At 35.1% G+C, this 10,613-nt stretch overlaps 1 protein-coding gene across 1 annotated transcript in view; it reads right to left on the reverse strand.

The window, feature by feature from the left end:
* LOC136027043 (zwei Ig domain protein zig-8-like) overlaps positions 1 to 9,518 on the reverse strand; it is a 170,214-nt gene extending 160,696 nt beyond the window's left edge. Inside the window, exon 1 of the mRNA XM_065703964.1 lies at positions 9,385 to 9,518. The gene's annotated coding sequence lies outside the window, so the exon portion shown is untranslated. The remainder of the gene's footprint in view (positions 1 to 9,384) is intronic.
* Between the last annotated feature and the right edge of the window lie 1,095 nt (positions 9,519 to 10,613).

Below are 10,613 nucleotides of genomic sequence, written 5' to 3' on the forward strand. Positions count from 1 at the left end.
AAACTGAGTTCTTAGGGCAAGCAGAAGAACCTTAAGATTATGCTTACAGCTTATATTGATTAAACAGAAGATCAGGATCGCCAAATGGAGGAAACTCTCCCCTAGGCTCTATTTTTTGTATTCTTTATTTATTTTTTGGGGGATATTGTTTATTGTTTTTTTGGGGTATTCTCGTTGAAAAATTGTGGAAAAGGAACAAACTTACTCCTCCCCAAGGTTTTAAAAATACATTTTGTTTCACCTATATTCTTATGAATATGCGCCGCTGCTGAAGCGTCCTTTTCCCTTAAATATTGAAAAAAAGATTCGGCAAAAAATTCAGACTTTTCACCACTTTTTTGTACAGCATATTGACTACGGTGTAAGTCCATTTACGGTCAGATTTAGCTAACGCCAAGGTTTAGCTAACGCTGAGAATTATCTCACGCTTGTGTATCTGATTCTCATTCTGAATTAAATCAAAACAAAGTTTTCTTTGCTGAAATTAATGAAACTTAAACATTAAAACTTAAAACAACAATAAAATATTTCGTAAATTATTGGGGCTGCCCTTTCCTCAATACCTCGCTCTTCATGCTAAAGTTTTTTAAGCACTTTTAAAAAAGGTGCTAATTCTAATTACACTACCTGTCCTTTGATTTTTCAGGAATGGCTCTTAAAGACCTGGGGCAAAAGGTGGAACTGTAATATAATGGGTGGAGTATAAAGGAGGGACAGCCCTCAACATACACATACTAATTTTTTTTCGTTTTAAGTTTTAACGGTACTGCTTACTTTCAAAAAAACTTGTTTCTTTTTTTTAATTTAATCTCTAATCGATTTTGAAGTAATCCCAGGAGCCCCCCCCCCCTCTCCTGGAAAATCCCACCAGGAAAAATCTCTCTATAGAAAGTTCATCCCACGTAAAATTCTGCCCAAGGAAAATTACCACTGGAAAACTTCATTCTCGCTTCTTATTCCCCCCCCCCAGAAAATTTCATGCTTATGAATCTGCCTGAAAAACACTCCTTAGCATATCTTCATGTGAAGATAGATTTGGTATTTATATAATTTCTGATCGTTTTTAGGTCATGGCGGAATTCCTCTTGTGTGGATAATATTCTAAGAAAAATCCTCCCGCGGAAAATTTTCTCATGGTTACAATTCCCCCAAGGAAAATTTCTTCGGTGTGAAAATCCTCCTCTACGTAAAAATCTCACAGTTAATTCCAATTCGACTTGAAATTCCCCCCAGATAAGTCCCCCATAGTATATCCACTTGTAAGGTGGGGTCGCCAACGACAAAGTAAGATCAGTAAAACGAATTTTGAATATAAATTCTAAGAAATTCACCCCCGGAAACTACAATCTCAATGGTAATTTCACCCCAAAGGAAACCCATCTTCAGAAAATACTCCCCCCTGAAAACTGTCTGCATACTTCTCAGTAACAAATATTTTTCATGTGAACAATGGGCAAATTTCATGACTGGCAGCCCTTCCTCTTGGGCCTCTGGACAGACATGTCATCCCCAAGAATATAGTTATTGGACCTCTAAATTACACTGAACAAAATGCCTATCTCAAATTTTGATCGGACGACTTCGAGAAAAAAAGGGTGTATAAGGGGGGCTAGTTGACCTTCAACTTTTTCGTTCACTTAAAAGAACACTAGACCTTTTAATTTTCACTAAAATGAGCCGTCTCCTAATCTTCTAGGACTATTGATTCAATACAATCACCCCTGGGAACGATAAATCAAAGAAATAATAATAATAATAATAACAATAATAAAAAAAACACACATCTTTGATCTTTCTTGTGGTTAAAAATACAAAATGCTATATTTTTGAAGATTGCAACTGGAAAACCATACTCTGACACCCTGAATCACACGGAGAAATTTTCAATTAGCAAATCGATTCCTTGAATTTTAGGGGATATTTTCCCCTTTTTTGAAAGCAGATATATTTTGTTGGCTCGTAACTTTTGATGGATAACTTTAAACTTAAGAAATTCTATTTGGGATCAACAAGTAAGATGATTCCTTATATGTATTTATTATTATCAAGATTTGTTTTTTAGTTTTGCGGTTACTATTGGGTCGAGCCGTCCTGGCCGAGTGGGTTGGTGCGTTGGATTCGGGATCCCTTGTCTGAGAGGACGTGGGTTCGAATCCCAGTGTACCCAATTCTTCATTTTAGGTACGGGGGTCAGTGGCGTGACTCTGTAAGCTTAGCCAGAGTCGACCCAGCTCTAAATGGGTACCTGGAGAAATCTGGGGAAGGTAAACAGGAAGGGTGTGTGAAAGCACAGGATGGCTGGCCCCCAACCCCCCATTGCACTTCCTAACTGATGGGCCAAGAAACGGAGATCAGCACCGCCGGTACGGACTGTAAAGTCTAATGCCGTATCCTTTACCTTTTTTTTTATTGGGTCGAGCTCCTCCTTGTTTACAGTTCATTACTACGAACTATTTGATGGACACAATATAATAAAATCATCGGCATTAGTGAATTATCTCTTTGAATGAGAGTTAAATTAAACAGAAAATCGCAAAAACAGCAATAACAATACTTGCGTCAAAAAGCTGCTTGGAAGCGGCTTGTAATTTGGCTTATGACTAAGGGTCTTTCCTAGGTTGCTTTTGTAAATTTGAAAATGTATTGATTATTGTTGTGTTATTTTATGCTTAGTTCAACAAATAAACAATGCCAAAGAAAGGCCAAAGTTTTCCCAATCTAAGGATACAAGAAGAACTAATAAATACAATGGTTTTGGGGGCTATGTAGTTACAAAGGCGTTTTTTCAATATTGTTATTTTTATTTTATTTTTTGTGTGTTTAGTAGATCTTTCAGTACGTAAGAGCTAATTTGTTCACATTTCGTTATGATGTAACGCCTAATAACTCGTTGTAAAGCTTGAAGCAAAGGATACGCCCATATCTATTTCAAATAACGAGTAGCCACAGCTTTACATGAATATGGTGGATCAAATCAAACAGCTCGTGGTAACAAACTGCAAATAAGGAGAGACCCGGTACAATAGTAACCGAAACTCTAGAGGACGGAAATCTAACCGAAACTCTAAAGACTCTAATTTTAACACCAATAGATACATAAATGAATAAGATTTTATGCTGATTTTAAATATATAAGTTTCATCAAGTTCAGAATTATCCATCAAAAGTTACGAGCCTGAGAAAGTTTGCCTTATGTTTGAAAAGAGGAAACCCCCCTAAAAGTCATATAATCTTAATGAAAATGAGCACAATCAGATTCAGCGCATTAGAGAACCCTACCCCAGAGGTTTCAAGCTCCTATATGCAAAAATTACGGAATTTGTTTGCCAGAAGAAAGATCACGGATGCGTTTTTTTTTCCCAGGAGTGATTTTATCGATCCAGTGGTCCTAGAGTATCGCAAGAGGGCTCATTCAAAGGAAATTAAAATTTATAGTGCCCTTTTTAAGTGACCAAAAAAGAGAAATTAGACCCCCACCCACGCTCATTTTTTCTCCAAGTCACCCGATCAAAATTGTGAAATAGCCATTTTGTTCAAAATGGTCGAAAGATCAGGCAATTATGTCTTATATAAAAAAAACACAAGTTTTTTCAACTGAAAGTAAAGGAGAAACACTAAAAATTGAATCAACCAAAAATTATTATATATATGAGGGGGTTTGCCACCTCGTCAATACCTCGCTCTTTGCGCTAAAGTTTTTTTTAGTGTTTTCAAAAGAGCTATTTATTCCAATTAAATGGCTTTTGTGATTCAGGGGATCATTCTTAAGGAACTAAAACAACATTTGAACTGTAGCGTAAATAGTGGGATATTGCCAAGGGGGCAAACCCCTTATATACGTAATAATTTCAGTTCGTTTTAATTTTCAATGCTGCTCCTTACTTTCAGTTGAAAAAACTTGTTTTTTTGTTTAATTTATACAAGGGAAAAGATCTTCTTTAAAGTATTTCTCAATTATGCTTTGAACTTATATGCATCGTAGTCGTGACCTAAGGACCGTAATATACGAGTTTAGAAGGTTCTTTTCAAATAGTACCATAAATATGTCCAATTGAACAAAACACATTTCATTACTCTCGCTCTCTGCAGAAGTTGGAAAATTGTAGTATCCAACAACATAATAATTTTTTTCTTCTTCAAATTTCGGGACACCTCCCTCGCTCCTTTTTTCTCAAAATCTTATAAGAAATTCATGGTAGTAATACAATTAATTAAATATTTTAAAAGTAATATTTTTTGAAGAAGTAAAATAACCATGAACTGGTATCTATAACGGATTTAAAGATTGGCGGTACCACATATCATTCTTACCCCTGGCTCAGATAAGTCTAGACCCATCCCCGTTATGATAAAATTAGAAAGTCTAACGCCTTACAAAAGTGTGCTACAAGGTGCGATATGATTCAAGTATACTCTTGAACGATGATATTTTATCTTAAAAAATAATATGTAATGATCATCTGGAGATATTATGAATAGCAGAGGGAGATGTTATTGTTTCTTCTTTATTTATTACTGCTAAAACTACCAATATTTTTCACCCAAGCACCAAGCCGATGGAGGCCAACACAGCTACCCACGCTCTTCCCCCGTCCCAATCTATTCAAAGCTTACCTTTTTGCACCCTCCCAGGAAGTTCCCTTCTGCCTCTCGTCTTTTTTATGACATCCCCCACCCCAGACAAGGAAGATCTGCTTTATGTTAAGCCCTAGACGGTTGGCTGAAAAGGAAAATCTTGGAAAATCTGTCATCCTTCATCCACAAAACGTGTCCTAACCATCTCAACCTTTCTTTTATTATAGCCCTAGAAAGCGGGATTGAACCTCATTTTTCGTACAGCCTACTGTTTGAAATACGGTCAGTCACTGGGGTACCCAGAACAATCCGTAGACAATTTTTCTGGAAAACATCTAGTAAATCTTCATCCGCGTTTTGGAACGCCCATGCTTCAGAGCCATGTTTGACCACTGTCATCACTGTAGTTTCTAATATTCTAATCTTGGTTTGCAGACTTATTTCCTTTGATTCAAAACTTCTTTTAACTGTGAAAAAAAACCCTCTGAGCCTTGGCTATTCTACTTTTAACATCTTCACTGCTCCCACCGTCTTTACTAGTATTAGTACTAAGGTAAATGAATCTGCCCAACTGGTCAATCTTTTCATTACAAGCGTCACCTTTCCATTTTCAATTATTCCTAGCCTTAGTGACTTAGTCTTCTTAAAACTAGTTTTAAAAGCTATTCTAGCACCCTGAGCTCGCAAACCCCTGAAAGTTCATTCTGTTTGCTCACGCTTTCCACCTGCGATGCTTAAATCATCAGCATAGTCTAAGTCCAAAAGAGTTTTTTCTCCCCATTTGATTCCGTGGTCTCCAATTACCTTTCCTGTGTTTCTTACGACAAAGTCCAACAAAATTTTCCTTATAAAGGGGAATAGAACACAACCCTGCTTGATTCCTGTTTTAACGCAAAACCAGCTGCTAACCTCATTTCGTTCTTTACGCTAAAGTTTGACTCTTTCTTTTAACTCTACCTTTTAAAAAGTAAAAAACTTTAGCGTAAAGAGCGAGGCGTTGATGAGGAAGCAGCCCCTTTCATATACGAAGTAATTTCTGTTCGTTTTAAGTCTTAATGCCGCTCCTTACTTTCCGTTAAAAAAACTTGTTTTTTTTACTTAATTTCTGAACGTTTTTGAATCAATACATGTTTTGATTTTGGCTCTCCGCAGATGAAGAATTAAAATGAAATTTGCATATTTCTTTTTTTGGCTAAATGGCTTTCTCACAATTTTGATCGAATAATTTTGAGAAAAAAAGGAGCGGAGGAGGAGGCCTAGTTGCCTTCCGATTTTTTGGTTACTTAAAAAGGCAACTAGAACTTTTTATTTTTTACGAATGTTTTTATTAGCAAAAGATATACGTAACTTACAAATTAGCTTACACAACCAACTTCTGTATTCTCATGTTTTTACTTCGTATATGAGGGAGCTCACCCCTTCGTCAGTACCTCGCTCTTTACACTAAAGCTTAAATTTTGTTCCAATTTCTTGAGAATGACCCCTGAATCACAAAAGCCGTAGAATAAATAGTTGAAATTACTAAAAATACTTTAGCGTAAAGAGCGGGGTATTAGGAGGATCTAAGCCCATCATATGCGTAATAATCTTTGTTCGTTTTAAGTTTTAATACTTCTCCTTACTTTCAGTTGAAAAACTTTTTCATATTTATTTTTTCATTGTTTTTTTTAATAATGCTAGAAAATCCTACGCTCCCTTTATGAAACTTTTCTTCCCCCAAGACAAATTCTTCCAAGGAAAGTTCCCCCAACATATTCCCCTCTTCTCAACCCCCCCTCCCCAACCTAAAAGTCCCCCTGAAAACGTCTGTACACTTCCAAATAACCATTACTATATGTAAACACTGGTCAAAGTTTGTAACTTGTAGCCCCTCCCACGGGGACTGTGGGGGAGTAAGTCGTCCCCAAAGACATAGTTATAAAGTTTTTCGACTACGCTGAATAAAATGGCTATCTCAGAATTTTGCGTAGGCTATTCCAGACGATACGACAAGCAATTATTGGATTAAGTCAAACGTCACCGATGGAGTAAATAAAATATTAATAATCCTTGAATTGCGAGGAAGATGGGTAGACCTATCAGTGACAACAAAAGGAGTAGTTAGAAGGGCTGTGGTAACATCACCCTGAAGTTGATGAAAAGTAAATAGAAAAGGAAAGGTAATTGGAGACCACGTAATCAAATGTGGATGAAAAACTCTTTTGGACTTAGATTACGCTGATGATTTAAGCATCGCAGATCAAACAGAATGAACTTTCAGGGGTTTTGCGAGCTCAGGGTGCTAGAATAGCTTTTAAAACTAATTTTAAGAAGACTAAGTCACTAAGGCTAGGCTAAGGCTTAAGCTAAGTCACTAAGTCACTAAGGCTAAGGCCATTTTCAATAAATGAAAATGGAAAGGTGACGCTGGTAATGAAAAGATTGACCAGTTGTGCAGATTCATTTACCTTAGTACTATTACTAGTAAGGACGGTGAGAGCAGTGAAGATGTTAAAAGTAGAATAACCAAGGCTCAGAGGGTTTTTTTCACAGTTAAAAGGAGCTTTGAATCAAAAGAAGATAAGTCTGCAAACCAAGATTAGAATATTAGAAACTACAGTGATGACAGTGGTCAAACATGGCTCTGAAGCATGGGCGTTCCAAAACGCGGATGAAGATTTGCTAGATGCTTTCCAGAAAAATTGTCTACGGATTGTTCTGGGTACTCCACCGACCGACCGTATTTCAAACAGTAGGCTGTACGAAAAATGAGGTTCAATCCCTTCTTCTACGGCTATAATAAAAGAAAGGTTGAGATGGCTAGGGCGCGTTTTGTGGATGAAGGATGACAGATTTTCCAAGATTTTCCTTTTCAGCCAACCGTCTAGGGCTTAACAGAAAGCAGATCTTCCTTGCCTGGGCTGGGGGATGTCATAAAAAAGGACTAGAGGGAGAAGCGAACTTCCTGGGAGGGTGTAAAAGGGAGGCTTTGGATAGATTGGGACGGAGGAAGAGCGTGTGTAGGTGTGTTGACCTCCGCCGGCTTGGTGCTTGGGTGCAAAATAGTAGTGGTATTAGCAGCAATAATAAAGTAGAAACAATAATATCTCCCTCTGCTATTCATAATATCTCCAGATAATCATTACGTATTATTTTTTAAGATAAAATATCATCGTTAAAGAGTTTACTTGAATCATATCGTACCTTGTAGCTCACTTTTGTAAGGGGTTAGACTTTCTAATTTTATCATAAAACGGATGGGTCTAGACTTATCTGCGCCAGGGGTAAGAATGATATGTGGTACCGCCAATCTTTAAATCCGTTACAGATACCAGTTCATGGTTATTTTACTTCTTCAAAAAATATTATTTTTTGTGTATTTAAATTATTTGTATTTCTACCATGAATAAATTAAAAAGAGAAAAATGGGTATAATTTAAATAAAACAGTGAAATAAAACAAAAGAAAAAAACAATAACGATAATTTAAATGATAAAAATTTGAATATGTAGACTCTATGTCCGTTTTTCCATTTTTTCCCCTGATGAAGGCTCCCAGCGTGGAGTCAAAGTATTTGAATTTTATTTAAGCATAGTTGTCAACAATAACAAAAATTTAAATAATTACAATTTGAATATGTAGACTCCATGTCCGTTTTTCCGTTTTTTCCCTTGATGAAGGCTCCCGGCGTGGAATCAAAGTATTTGAATTTTATTTAAGCAGAGTGCCTACGTGCACAATAAATTTCAAAAAAAAAAAAGATTCGACTTCACAATGTTCTATTGGTGACACAGTACACATTCATTCTAAATTATATACAATTAATCTTCTATAGTAGATTAAAACTTAACTTCGTGCACTGTTCTCAATGCAAATGTCTTTATAATTTCTTCAAACAAAAGCTTCGAAGCCATTTTAGGCTTTATTTTATTAATTAGCTTCTAGTATGATTTATTCGATTTAATCATGAATCTACGCACTATATCGTGGAAAATCGCTAGATTTAAGAAAAATCACTAGTATTAGAACAAAAATAATTATAAATCAATAGCTAAGAGAAAGTCACTAGGCAACATTGAAAAATCACTGAAAATAGTGATAAATCACTATAAGCGGCAACCCTAAAGCTCATACATGTGTTTTCTTCGCAAGACACATGGGTTGAAAAAATCCATCTTCTATATCTAAAATCCAGTAATCATATTCTATGTTGATTACACCAAGTTTGTCAGGCACTGTTTGGCAGTCCCCTTTCTAAGATAGTTTTTAATTAACCTTAATTTGCTCTAGCTTCTTTCATTAGAAGGAACTCATGAAAGGATAGTTAAATTACATCTTCACGGCAAATGTTGGCGCGTTCCAGAGCTGGAAAGTCAGGGTTTAAAATTTATTTGATCACATTAGAAAGTGTCTTACAAGCCCCTCCACGAACCAGTACCCGGGGTAGGCTACCCCTTTTGCCTCCCTAGATCCATCCCTGTGACATAATTTGAAATGTTTATACTAATTTATTCACAAACGAATATACATATATATATATATATATATATATATATATATATATATATATATATATATATATATATATATATATATATATATATATATATATATATATATATATATATATATATATATATATATATGTATATATATATATATATATATATATATATATATATATATATATATATATATATATATATATATATATAGTTTTTTATTATATTTTCTTCTGTATAATGCTGGTATTTTTCACCATCTCATCGTAACTTCAAGTATTATTGTTTGTGAATACTGTAGAGAAAACTGAATAAAATTCAAAATTACCTCTTTCATAGGCTATCCATGTTTTTTATTATCCATAGCACAAACATAGACACGAATCATCACACTTCAGCACAGGGTTGAACCATTCATCAATGATACTATATTTGCATTCCCTGGGAAACTAAGTAAGGACGTGTAATGGAAAGAGCCGGAGAAAGCGGGGATTTTGCGCAATCAGCTTTCTATAGAAAGTTCTAAACTCTAAATACGGATTTTCTTTGAGGAAAATAGAAAGCCTCGAACTAAAAGGCTTAAGCAAGGACAACAATATGAAAAATGTACGATAGTTGGTTCAAAATTGTGGATTTAGACTGGTCGCAATAACAAAAGTGAAAGACAAACGACTTGGAATATCTTATCCATTTTTGGAGACTGAGAATTAGGTCTTTAGCCAGGTGTTTCTAATCTAAGAGGCTCCTTGACACTTGTTGGAGTGACGCTCGAATTACCTATTAGATTATGATAATTCTCCATTGATAGTCTAAAAATATACATAACTATGTACAGACTTGCATTGCTAACGGTCTTAAAGTTTTTAATTCAGTTTTTTTTTCTTTCCTAAAATTCTGTGGTTTTGAATGAGATACAAAGCTGATAGACTTATATACTTTTGATAATATTAAACAGAAATGCAAGAATGGAAAGTCCACCCTCATACCAACATTGTATAAAGACTGGGCTATAAAGCCACTGTCACCTTGCATTCCGAGATTCTGATGCTCACAATAAGATTAATGTACATATCTTGCATTTTCCATACATACAAAATACTTGTGGCGTATTTCATTAGTCATATCCAATCCTCCGAAAGCTGTTGCCCCCTGAAACCAAGTATAATCTACGATGCTGTCCCAAATATCGAAAAGTTGAATGATTTTACGCATCAAGAACATTTTTCCAAGGAAAATATACTAGTATTTTTTAACCAATTTATAGAAATTGTTTGTTTTTTTCTGTATCTATACACGAAAGTAAATAGCCAAGTCGAATGTAACTAACAAAAATTATTGAATATTGGGGTGACTATCAATCCCTTAAACTTTCGCCTTGAATGGTCAATTTTAACCTGTTGTTTAATGAATATTTATTAAAATGCAATAAAAATAGTATCAACAAATATTTTATAATACTGCAGAGCAACAAAATCATTCCTTTCGGTTTCGAGTTAGACTTTATTATATATTTTGATATTTTTTCAGTTTAGATTTCATTTATTCATTCATAGTAAT

Source organism: Artemia franciscana, chromosome 5 (genome assembly GCF_032884065.1).
Source record: "Artemia franciscana chromosome 5, ASM3288406v1, whole genome shotgun sequence".
Classification (NCBI taxonomy): Eukaryota; Metazoa; Arthropoda; class Branchiopoda; order Anostraca; family Artemiidae; genus Artemia; species Artemia franciscana.